The following is a 12,435-nucleotide window of genomic DNA, read 5'->3' as shown; positions in this document are numbered from 1 at the left end:
TGGCCTGGAGAATTCCATGGACTGTAGAGTCTATGGGGTAGCAAAGAGTCGGACACAACTGAGAGACTTTCACTTCACTTCACCAGAAAATAGCATGTTACTTTTGCTTTCCTACTATGCCCATAAAGTTTATGGAATTCATTGATTTGATAGGTATTACCAGCCATATTCTATGTCAGAAAATAGGGATGCTTCTTAAGTGGAGTCTGGGGCAATCCATGGCTTACCCCTTTTAAGTAAAGAAGGCCTGGGGTCACTCTAAGTGCCTTTGCAGAGAAAATTCAGTACATGCACAGGCCCGTGGACGGAGTCCCACACCCATGGGTCTGGCTATTCCTTTTGTTACAACAAGGGAACACCTCTGCGTGGATTGTCAGTAGAGAAGCGCAGTCCTGAAGACCCCATCTCCCACAGTGGCAGCCATGTGGGTGATGCCACGTTGTATGTGCCAAGTTGCTAAATATTTTGCACGTGACTGGAGGGAAAGTAAAAGCCAGGGTGTCTAGGGTGAAATTGAGAGCAGGGAAGAGGCCAGTGAGACAGGCAGGGGCCAGACCGTGTGAAACTTTGTAGGCCACGACAAGAATTTTGAATTTTAAGAACAACAGAAAATCATTGAAAGGATAAGAAAAGGGGAAAAATGACATGATCAGAAATGCTTTTTGAAAGGCTCACTCTTCTTAAAGTCTGGAATTTGTATGTGATGAGGGATGTATGTGTGTCCGGACAGTCGGTAGGAGAAAAGGATTCCTAGGGCAGAGCTGGGCCCTGCTGAATCCCTAGGCTCTGGTGGGTGGGCTGGGGGTCAGCCTGGATGGTGGGCTCTGATGCTGAGGCAGAAGAAAAGTCTATTCACTGGCTACAGTGCTTTTTATTTGAGGGGGGGTCCCTGAGCAAGAGGGCTTCCCAGGTGGATCAGCAGGAAAGAATCTGTCTGCCAATGCAAGAGACACAGAAGTTGCAAGTTCAATCCCTGGGTCGGGAAGATCACCTTGAGGAGGAAAGGGCAACCCACTCCACTATTCTTGCCTAGGAAACCCCATGGACAGAGGGGCCTAGTGGGCTACAGCCCACATGGGGTCACAAAGAGTCAGGCAAGACTGAGCAAGAAGTCAGAAGACGAGGTAGTTAGGTAGCATCACTGACTCAATCGACATGAATCTGAGCAAACTCTGGGAGAAGGTGGTGGACAGAGGAGCCTGGCATGCTGCAGTCCTTGGGATCGCAGAGTGTGACATGACATTGTGACTGAATAACAACTGAGCAAGAAAAGTGTGGCTCTGAGTTGGGCAGGCAGACAAGTCCAGTAAGGTGGGGAGACGCCTGAGGGGGTTCCAAAATTGAGAGGCAAAAGCCAGAGCCTGAAGAGTCAGTGAATCTAGACAGAGCGGGGGTCAGTGAAGACAGCAATGCCTGCAGCAGGCACAGAGGCCTGGGGAGGCAGCCTCTGTGTGGGTTCTGGGCCAGAAACCTGAATTTAACTGGTCAGGATTAAGGTAAGAAGTCTTCATCTTTCCAGAAGCATCATCTACTCCACTTGGTTAGATTTCGCTTATAAGTTTTTTAATAGGGTGCCCTGGTTGATACAGGACTCGGAAATTTCTGAAACCCTGATGAGAAGCAGGCGGTCAGTGTGGGGATGCAGGGAAGTTGCATATTTTCTGATGTCTTGTATTAAAGAATAGTTGATTTACAATTTTTCAAGTGTATAACAAAGTGATTCCATTTTATATATACATATATATATGTACATGTATATATACATGTTTATATATATATATTCAGATTCTTGTCCATTGTACATTATTACAAATAGTTCCCTGTAGCACACAATAAATCCCAGCTGTTCATTTTATATTTAGTAGTGTATGTACTTGGTGTATGTGTGTGCTCAGTCGTGTCCGACTCTTTTACGACCCCGTGGACTGTAGCCCGCCAGGCTCCTCTGTCCATGGGATTTCCCAGGCAAGAATACTAGAGAGGGTTGCCATTTCCTTCTCCAGGGGACCTTCGAACCCCCTATGTCTTGTATCTCCTGCTTTGGCAGGCAGATTCTTTACCCCTGAGCCACCAAGGAAGCTCATCATTTTCACCACTATACCTCTAATCCATGGAACTGTCTTGTTTAGGGTAAGACAATATATTTTTCATATTTTTCTACATATATTTTTAAAATTATTTTCTCCATCATTTCCTTTCTTTTTTCTTTCCCCACCAAAATAAATATAGTAATACTGGAGGCCATGCTCCATTGGATTTGATCCTCATCTTTCTCACTGACCAAAATGTGGATTCAATACAAAAGAACTGATCATTAATTCTTCATTTATTAGAAGGTATCTGTAGCTGATTCATAGAGCAACACAGCAGACTTCTCCAGACAAGGTACATTGGTTTGTAAATCCCTTAATCTCAGGAAGACATTTTTAATTACCGTGGGATACAATGAGCTGGAAACAGAAAATCACCATTAGAAATATTATTCACGGTCCACAGACATTGGCGGAGTCCATATCCTGTCCTTGCTTGAATCGCTTGTTGGCATGCTTAGATGAGCAGAGCTAGGAGGGCGCTGCCAGCTGCCCAAATGCTGGCCCAGGCCCTTCCCAAAGGAGGCCTCTCTCCAGGAATCATTTCTTCTGTTTAAGAAACCATTATGAATCTCAAGATCTTACATCCAAACAATTCCTCATACGGAATTCAGTGAGCCACATGATCCCTAATGGACATTTATCATTTAGCTGCTGTCCAAATATCCTTCTTTGGGGGCAATCCAAGACTGGAAGGAGGTACAGTCTTATCCCCCCTAGAAAGGTGTGGGGGGGCACAGCTAGAGTAGGGTGCCCAGGCAGATATGCCTGCTGGGAACTCGGAACCTCCACAATACATGGAGAGAGAGTGAGATGCTTTCAAGCACCCCCAGGATTGTGGCTGGGCTGTCAGTGACCTGTGATAGTGACCTCAAAAACAGCATCCTTAACAGACTGACCTTCAACAGAATTTCCTTCCTGGCTTCTGAGCTTGGTTCCTCAGTCTTCCTGGGATTCAGGGAGTTATCTGTTCATTCCCTAATAAATTCCTTTTCCATTTAAGTCACTTAGATGTCTGTTGTCTGGAACTCTGGCTGGTAAATCCAGTATGGCACTCCCAGCAGGCATGTTCCTAGAGTAGTTAGCATCACAGGCAAGGAAGCTGGTTGTGACAGAAGGAGATCCATGCCTGGCATCTCAAGTTGGAAACCATGGAACTGTTCAGTTTCCTCCTGTATAAACTGCTATCATGCCCACCCTCCCACCTATCCTGAAGGGGTGCTGTGAGAATCAGATGTGATAATGTCCACAGGAAGGAACTTGGTACATGAAAATGGTGATGCCGATACGAAGGATATGAGGGCTCAGCTAGCAAAATAGGTAGAGCAGAGGTCCCCAAACTTTTTGGCACCAGGGACCAGTTTCATGGAAGACAATTATTCCACAGACAGGGGAAGGGTGGTTTGGGGATGATTAGAGCATATTACATCTATTGTGCTCTTTTTTCTATTATTATTATTACGTTGTGATAATGCACTAATGTGAGCAATGGGATGGGGAGTGGCTGTAAATAACAGATCTTCGCTCACTTGCCAGCTGCTCACCGCTGTTGTAGATCCTGGTTCCTAACAGGTGAGGGACCAATACCTATCTGTGGTCCAGGGGCTGGAGGCAAAAACAAATTGGAGCTAAAAATCAGTCTTTCAGTTAAGAATCACCCTTCCTCTCAACTTAAGAGGTCTCCCCAAGGGTTCCTCTTTATCGGGGGTCAGCTGTGATAGGGCATTTTCAACGTGTGCGTGAAGAAGGCTCAGGATCAAGTGTTGCTTCACACTTTGAGGCTTGTATCACCTAAGCAGGGTTCTTTATCACTTAATAGCTTTTTGGAAGAAGAGTATATTTTACAAACAGATTTTTAAACAAACATTATAGTATTTGGGTTTCCCAGGTGGTGGAGTGGTAAAGAGTTTGCCTGCAATGCAGCAGACACAGGAGACCTGGGTTCTATCCTTGGGTCAGAAAGATCCCCTGGAGAAGGGAAGGGCTATGTACTCCAGTATTCTTGTCTGGAATATTCCACAGACAGAGGAGCTTGGCTGGCTATAGTCCATAGGGTCACAAAGAGTCAGACATGACTGAGCGACTGAGCATGCACTCATGATAGCATTTAATATGTAATAGAATGTTTATTTAATATTTGTCAGATCTATGGGAGTTCATATTAGTCAAGTAGGAAAGAATCTGTCTAAAAGAATTAAGATAGTCTGAGTCTTCAGGACAGAAGGGGTTCTGGGGCCAAGGGTTCAGATGAATACAGCTGAGAAGAGCCCTAGGAGTCTCAGCACCTTTGGACAAGCGGGCAAAGATGAGTCTTTCATTCATTCAGTAACTTTGCCCGGGAGCCACATTCTGTGTTAATCAGTGGGATGAAGAGATGCTAACACAGTCAGTCCCTGCCCTCAGGGGAAGCTTCAGAGGCTCTCGATGTTGGTTTCAGTCTCCTCAACTTTAGTCTCTATGTGTACAGTGGCTTCCTGTGGTACCTCATATTTCTCCTTGCAATAGCTTATTATTTCAGGCATTTATATTTTTCTCACTAACTGGACTTAAGAGCACAGACAGCCTCAGACATAAGCAAACTGCCAAGTTTTCTTTCTGAAGGTTTGTTGCTGTTGTTCATTGCTAAGTTGTGTCCGACTCTTTGTGAGCCCATAGACTGCTGCACACCAGGCTTCCCTGTCCTTCAGTATCTCCCAGAGTTTGCCCAAACTTATGTCCATTCTGAAGGCTGGCCTTGCAGAAAAGAGGATAGTGTGGAAATCAGAAGCCATGGTCATTCAAATGCCACTGTCATTGCTTATTATCTGTGTGATTTAGGGCAAATTATTGAGTATCTGCGAGCCTTCATCCCAACAGGGTTTTGTTAGGGATTAGTGAAATCATCATGTGAAATCAGCACAATACTTGGTGCTAAGCAAATAGTCAAAAATATTAAGCATTTTATTCCTAATTTTCCACACTTCCTGCTTTCCTGGAGTCGTGTTTGTCAGGGAGCTTTTCCTCCAGAAGCCTGCCCACACCCCACACTGGGCTAATGACAGCCTCTCCTTTGTGTCCATGTGGTCCCCAGAATTTATCCTTTATACTTTTCATGTTTTTTTTTTCTTCTGGAAATAATCTGTTTATGTGTTGGTCTTCCCTCGAGAGGCTATACATTTGCTAAGGGCACACATATTTTTTGGTCTAGTAGTTTTTGCTGCTTAGTGGATGCTTAGGAAATGTCTATGGATTGGTTTTTGGCAAATAGGCTAATAAATTATGTATGTATGTAAGATGTATGTAAGAACTTCCCTCATCTAATGCTCCATGGGGCCCCCTCTGATTTCCCCTGTTGTTTGAGGGAGATCTTTCCAGATGCATGGGGCTTCCCTTGTGGCTCAGCTGGTAAAGAATCTGCCTGCAATGGGGGAGACCTGGGTTCAATCCCTGGGTTGGGAAGATCCCCTGGAGAAGGGAAAGGCTACCTACTCCAGTATCCTGGCCTGGAGAATTCCATGGACTGTATAGTCCATGGGGTCTCAAAGAGTCAGACACGACTGAACAACTTTCACTTTCACTTTCTAGATGGATGGGAATAATTACTCCATCTTAGATTTTTGGTTTGCATCCCACTCCATCCCCTGAGTTCTGCAAATAATATTTTAATGTGAAAATGTTACTTCTCCCAAATAAAACACCTGCATGAGTATTCCCAGAGATTAGTTTAAGGCTGAATTTCTAAAAGTATTTCCAGTTACATAGTAATTTATATTCCAGGGGAGGAAAAGATTCTTTAGTTAAGTAAGGTTTGTTTTGGAGAAGGAAATGGCAACCCACTCCAGTGTTCTTGCCTGGAGAATCCCAGGGACGGGGGAGCCTGGTGGGCTGCCATCTATGGGGTCACACAGAGTCGGACGCGACTGAAGCGACTCAGCAGCAGCAGCAGCAGCATTTCTTTATTTGCTGTAGAACTTCTCAGATCTTTTATTTGATTATGAACCTTTTTTCTTTTTCATGGAGTGTTTCACAGATCTGGTATTAGGTGGAACACACATGTAGAAATATCACTTTGATAAAAGCTGGAATTGGTATCACTAAACTGAATTTCAAACTTTTGAAAGCTGCTTAACATTGAGTCCTTGAGTGGTTGTCCTGTGGGTTATCTATTAGAGGTCTGATTTTACATGTTTCCCCATGTACTATTTTTGCAGCAGGTCTTCAAGTAGTGAGATACACACACACACACACACACACACACATATATATATAGAGAGAGAGACAGGCTTTTCTGGTGTCTCAGATGGTGAAGAATCTGCCTGCAAGGCAGGAGACCCAGGTTTGATTCCTGGGTCAGGAAGATCCCTGGAGAAGGGAATGGTTCCCACTCTAGTATTCTTGCCTGGAAAATTCAATGGACAGAGGATCCTGGCGGGCTACACTCCATGGGATCGCAAAGAGTTGGACACAAGTGAGCTACTAACACCACCATCACCATATATATATGTATATAGTGTGTTAATGATATTGAATAAGCAGTGTTTAAGGGATGTACCAGAAAATAGCATGTTACTTTTGCTTTCTTACTATGCCCACAAAGTATACGGAATTTATTCATTTGACAGGTATTACCAGCCATATTCTATGTCAGACAATAGGGGTGCTTCTTAAGCAGAGTCTGGGGCAATCCATGGCTTACCCCTTTTGGGTAATAGAAGGCTTGGGTTCACTCTAAGAGCCTTTACAGAGAAAATTCAGTACATGCACAGGCCCATGGAGGAAGTTGCACACCCATCGGTCTGGCCATTCCTTTTGTTACAGCACAGAAACACCTCACCTTGTCAGTAGAGAAAAGCTCTTCTGAGCCCTCTCGGGTGACCCACACTGTGGGTCCTGGGAGACCCCATCTCCCACAGTGGCAGCTATGGCACTGTAGTCCTTCATCCTGTGGGTGATGCCACGTTGTGAAATATTTTACACATGACTGAGGGAAAGCAAAAGCCAGGGTGTCCAGGGTGAAATTGAGAGCAGGGAAGAGGCCAGTAAGGCAGGCTGGGGCCAGACCCTGTGAAACCTTGTAGGACACAACAAGAATTTTGAATTTTATCTTAAGAACAACAGAAAGCCATTGAAAGTTTAAGAAAAGGGGAAAAACGACATGATCAGAAATGCTTTTTGAAAGGCTCACTCTTCTTAAAGTCTGGAATTTGTATGTGATGAGGGATGTATGTGTGTCCAGACAGTCGGTAGGAGAAAAGGATTCCTAGGGCAGAGCTGGGCCCCGCTGAATCCCTAGGCTCTGGTGGGTGGGCTGGGGGTCAGCCTGGATGGTGGGCTCTGACGCTGAGGCAGAGGGAAAGTCTGCTCACTGGCTACAGTGCTTTTTATTTGAGCGGGGAAGTGCGGCGGGAGGGGGTCCCTGAGCAAGAAGTCAGAGGATGAGATGGTTAGGTAGCATCATTGCCTCAGTGGACGTGAATCTCAGCAAACTCTGGGAGATAGTGGTGGACAGAGGAGCCTAGCATGCTACAGTCCATGAGGTCAAAGAGTCAGACATAACTTAGCAACTGAACAACAACTGAGCAAGGAAACTGTGTGTTCTGAGTTCGGCAGGCAGACAAGTCCAGTAAGGTGCGGAGATGCCTGAGGGGCTCCAAAATTGAGAAACAAAGCCAGAGCCTGAAGAGTCGGTGAATCTAGACAGAGCGGGGGTCAGCGAAGACAGCAATGCCTGCAACAGGCACAGAGGCCTGGGGAGGCAGCCATCGTGTGGGTTCTGGGCCAGAAACCTGAAGTTAACTGGTCAGGGCTAAAGTAAAAAGTCTTTTTTCAGAAACATTACCTTGTTGCACTTCTTTTGTTTGGGGAGGTGGAGCAGGCAGAGCTCAACCAGGAAACAAAAGCAGACAAACCCCATCTGAGGCCAGGATAACCACAGCTGGGACTGAGGCTTGTCTCTGAGGGAAGGGCGGGGCTTTTATCGGGGTTTGGGGACTCCTAGTGTTGAAGATGAGAGGAAGGAAGCTAAATGTTGGAGACTCTGCAAAATTTCTAGTTTAAGCTGTTGTGCTTTTGGAAAAAGGTGAGTGCAGCTCAGAGTTGAGAGATGGTGCCTGTCCCCACCTCTGCACCCCACCCCGGACCTCAGAACCTCTCTGGAAGGCAGATGCACTGGGAAACAGTCCCTTAAACGGAAGCCCTCAGGGACTGCCAATGATGAAAATGTGGATCCTCCTTGGGGCTGGGGACAGAGCTGGAGGGGAAGGACATGGCCCATAGGGCAGGGTCACTGGATGGGAGGGGGCTGGGAAGCTTCTAAGAGGACCACTTCAGGGCACCACACAAATAATGTGAGACTTTATTTTAGTTTTATTATTTTTTTTGTGAGAGGCAGGGGGAGGGCTGGGTTTCAGGTGTAATACTGGAAGGAATTGAGTTGTTACTTGATAAATACAAAGGTGACATTATCAGTACCCTTGCATGGTGAAGAGTGTATATCGTGCTTGAATTCCACTTGAGTCCCTTGACAGTAAGGATTTAGCAAACAAAGCCCTTCCCTTCTGCACGGCTCTAAACATGAAGACAGGAAGGAAACCTAAGCATTAACGCAACGCCCAGGTGAGCTGTGACTCTTTTTTCACTCTTCCTAAATCCACCATGCAATTTCAGTTTGAAAATTCACAACAACCTATTCTACTTTCAGGACAACAGCTGCCACATTTCACTTTTATTCCCAACCACAGATCTTGGAACAGTGAGTTAAACACTTCACGTCCATCAAGAGTGAGCTTTGGAGTTGGTGGGGTCAGCTAGGTTGATCGCTTTTAGACTCCTGAGGATTGAACAAACTAAAATTGCTTGGTGAGATAGGAAAGAGCCTCTTCATAGAGTATTGCTTCTGTGTGCTCTGCTCCACATATATATTTTTTCATAACAAAGCACTGAAACAAACAATAACAGAGGCATTTCTGTCTTTCCCTTTGCAGAAAGAATGCCTGAGGAGGCTACTGCACTAGTTAACATGATTGCATGCTGAATGCCCTAAATTCTCCACCACAAAAAACCTCAAGAAGATGGTTCAATTATTGGATAAGCCTTTCTATAATAAATCCTGGAGAGATAGAAAATATAAAGGAGAAATTAGAGAGAGAAGATCACTCACAATATGTGTATGGAATGCAGCCTGAGGAGATGATTTCCTTCAGCATCTTAACTACTTAGTTCTGGCGGGGAGGAGGAAGCGCAGGATAAATTCCTGCAATGGAGCTTGGGAATCCTCCGTCTTCAGCTTGCAAAGTGTTTAGACAATGTAAGGACACTAGATGGCGCCCGTAATCTTAAAACATAGTCAACAGCTAGTTATTTTTTCTTTATAGGCACCCGCTGGCGCTAATGGTTAAGAATCCACCTGCCAATGCAGGAGATGTCAGAGACCTGGGTTCGATCCCTGAGTGGGGAAGATCCCCTGGTGGAGGGCACGGCAACCCACTCCAGTATCCTTGCCTGGAGAATCCCATGGACAGAGGAGCCTGGCAGGCTACAGTCTATGGGATCACAAAGAGTTAGACATGACTGAAGTGACTTAGCATGCACATATGACTCCCTTGTCACAAAATAGTTGATTATTGAAACTATATACATATCTGCTCAAACATTTCCCATTACTGATATCCTGTGAGGTGCTCCTTAAGTAATGGTTTGGTGGTCAAATACGTTTGGGAAAAGCAATATATTTTATTGGTCTCTAAGGAGGTTCCCCTCCAGTACTCTTGCCTGGAAAATCCCATGCATGGAGGAGCCTGGTGGGCTACAGTCCATGGGGTCGCACAGAGTCGGACACGACTGAAGCGACTTAGCATAGCATAGCATAAAGAGGTTCCCAATACGCGCTGGTAAACGGTTTCTGAAAAGGTCTTCAGTGAAGGAAACTGGTCATTAGGGAACCCTTTCACTCAGGAGAAACCCAATACAATCCTGCTCTTCCAGAGTCCCGTGAACTCATGTTGAGAAATGCTCATCTATTCTACAGAAAAGGCAATGGCACCCCACTCCAGTACTCTTGCCTGGAAAATCCCATGGATGGAGGAGCCTGGTTGGCTGCAGTCCCTGGGGTTGCTGCAAGTTGGACACGACTGAGTGACTTCACTTTCACTTTTCACTTGCATGCATTGGAGAAGGAAATGGCAACCCACTCCAGTGTTCTTGCCTGGAGAATCATAGGGAAGGGGGAGCCTGGTGGGCTGCTATCTATGGGGTCGCACAGAGTTGGACACGACTGAAGTGACTTAGCAGCAGCAGCAGCAGCAGCAGCATCCATTCTAACACCTGCCCCAAAGAAGGAATTGCTCAAACTATCGAAAAGAGGCTTTCCTCCGATACAGTGATCTGACACACAAAAAATAATACACATATTCTTGGGTTTCCCTGCTGGCTCAGATGGTAAAGAATCCACCTGCAATGAGGGAGACCTGGGTTTGATCCCTGGGTCAGGAAGATCCCCCAGAGAAGGGCATGGCTACCCACTCCAGTATTCCTGCCTGGAGAATCCCTGTGGACAGAGGAGCCTGGCAGGCTACAGTCCATGGAGTCACAGAGTCATACATGACTGAGCAACTTTCACTATACTGTATGACACATATTCATAAGGTACAGTGGTTGGTAGTAATAGTGTTAAGTACTTACAACGTGACATGCTCTGTTCTAAGTGCTTTCTCTTCTCTTTCCTCAGTATGCCACCTCTCTCTCTGTGTGTGCTCACACACATTAGATACATTGATACACGGTTGGCCTTGGATTTGCAGTTGGCTGAATTGTTTAGTTGCTCAGTTGTGTCCGATTCTTTGTGACCCCGTGGTTCTCTGTCCATGTGATTTCCCAGGCAAGAATACTGGAGCTGGTTGCCATTTCCTTCTCCAGGGGGTCTTCCTGACCCAGGGATCAAACCCATGCCTCCTGCATTGGCAGGTGGATTCTCTACCGCTGAACCACAAGGGAAGCCCAGTTGGTTGAAAGCATGGATGCAAAACCCGCTGATGCGGAGGGCCGACTGTATTCAATGTACTATGCCATTTTATACAAGGGACTTGAGCTTAGCAGATTTTGCTGTTGACAGGTTGTCCTGGAACAAATCTTCCGCGGATATGGAAGACAGCTGTATCTGCTTTGGGCAGTGAGCATTTTGAGATCTATTATTCTCACTCATCTTTGAGATTTCATTTCCTGGTACAGAACCTGACACATAGTAAGCCATTAATAAAACAAATTGTCTTAGAAGAGTCTGCAGTCTGTGTGGGAGAATAATTCAGGAAAATAGAAATGGATATTGCATCCCTGATTAGCAAGGTAGTTGTCTATTATATAAGTCCCTTCTCGATGAAGATCAATCGAGAGCAGAGATCTACCCTTCGGCTCTCTTCCCCAGGGATGCTATTTCTCCTCTCTAAATGTACTATGCTATTTTTAGCATGACTTACTTGCAAATAAATCTTACATGACTTAGAAATCTATGCATTGAATTTTTATTTAGGGTTTTTGTTCTTTTGTCTTCTAGGAAGGTATAGCTTGTCTTTACATGTCCAGTGGAAGCTGTAGGTGCAAAATATTATCCTCCATATTCCATTGCTAATAATTCTGTCAGTTTTCTTTCCATATTGTAATAACGTGTGAGTTTCTCAAGCCTGTTTATTTCTTCCTTGTAGTGTTAAACAATGAAATTCCAATACTGAACCTTTATACTAGCCAATTTATAGCCACAGTTTATATAAATTTTCACAAGCTGAAAAGAATTCCTTTTCCTTTCCAACTGTAAAAAATGAATGGTATTTTCATTGTTAAACTATCTTTGCAAATGTTTTACATAAAAAAGAATATGATATTTGAACTTCAGACATTGCTGTTATGTACTATGAATTGAAATCTCTAAGAAGACTATAATTCTGATTTGTTGCCATGCTTACTCTGTGGTCCTGGCAATAATATTTAAATGGATTAATCTACTTCTGGAAGCAGAAATACTTGGGAGTTTTCTTTGTTGAGCCATAACAAGGTTATTATCTCGTTCCTTTTCCCACCACCTGCCTAGAGATTAAACAAATAAAACCCATAGCTTAGGGGATTTCTTAAACAGAGTTAAAAAGTCAATAATATCATCTCTGTGCCTCAGTTTATTCATACTTCAAGTGAACATAATAAGGCTAGAGTTGTTATAAGATTACGTTAGCTACACCTGTGACTGACTCAAAAGCTCCATGTAAATATTAGTTCCTTATAGTTTTGTGTGGGCTTCCCTGCTAGCTCAGCTGGTAAAGAATCCACCTGCAATGCAGAAGACCCCAGTTCGATTCCTGGGTCGGGAAGATCCCCTGGAGAA

General features: G+C 44.7%; 1 protein-coding gene across 8 annotated transcripts in view; it reads right to left on the bottom strand.

Annotated features, from left to right (window-relative positions):
- The window catches only part of DLG2 (discs large MAGUK scaffold protein 2), a 1,083,296-nt gene that overhangs the window by 397,118 nt on the left and 673,743 nt on the right, over positions 1-12,435 (bottom strand). The window lies entirely within an intron of this gene.

The sequence above is a fragment of the Bos mutus genome, chromosome 29 (assembly GCF_027580195.1).
Source record: "Bos mutus isolate GX-2022 chromosome 29, NWIPB_WYAK_1.1, whole genome shotgun sequence".
NCBI classification, from domain to species: domain Eukaryota; kingdom Metazoa; phylum Chordata; class Mammalia; order Artiodactyla; family Bovidae; genus Bos; species Bos mutus.
Note: the sequence above shows the minus strand (reverse complement) of the source record. Positions and strands in the feature narration are given on the sequence as shown.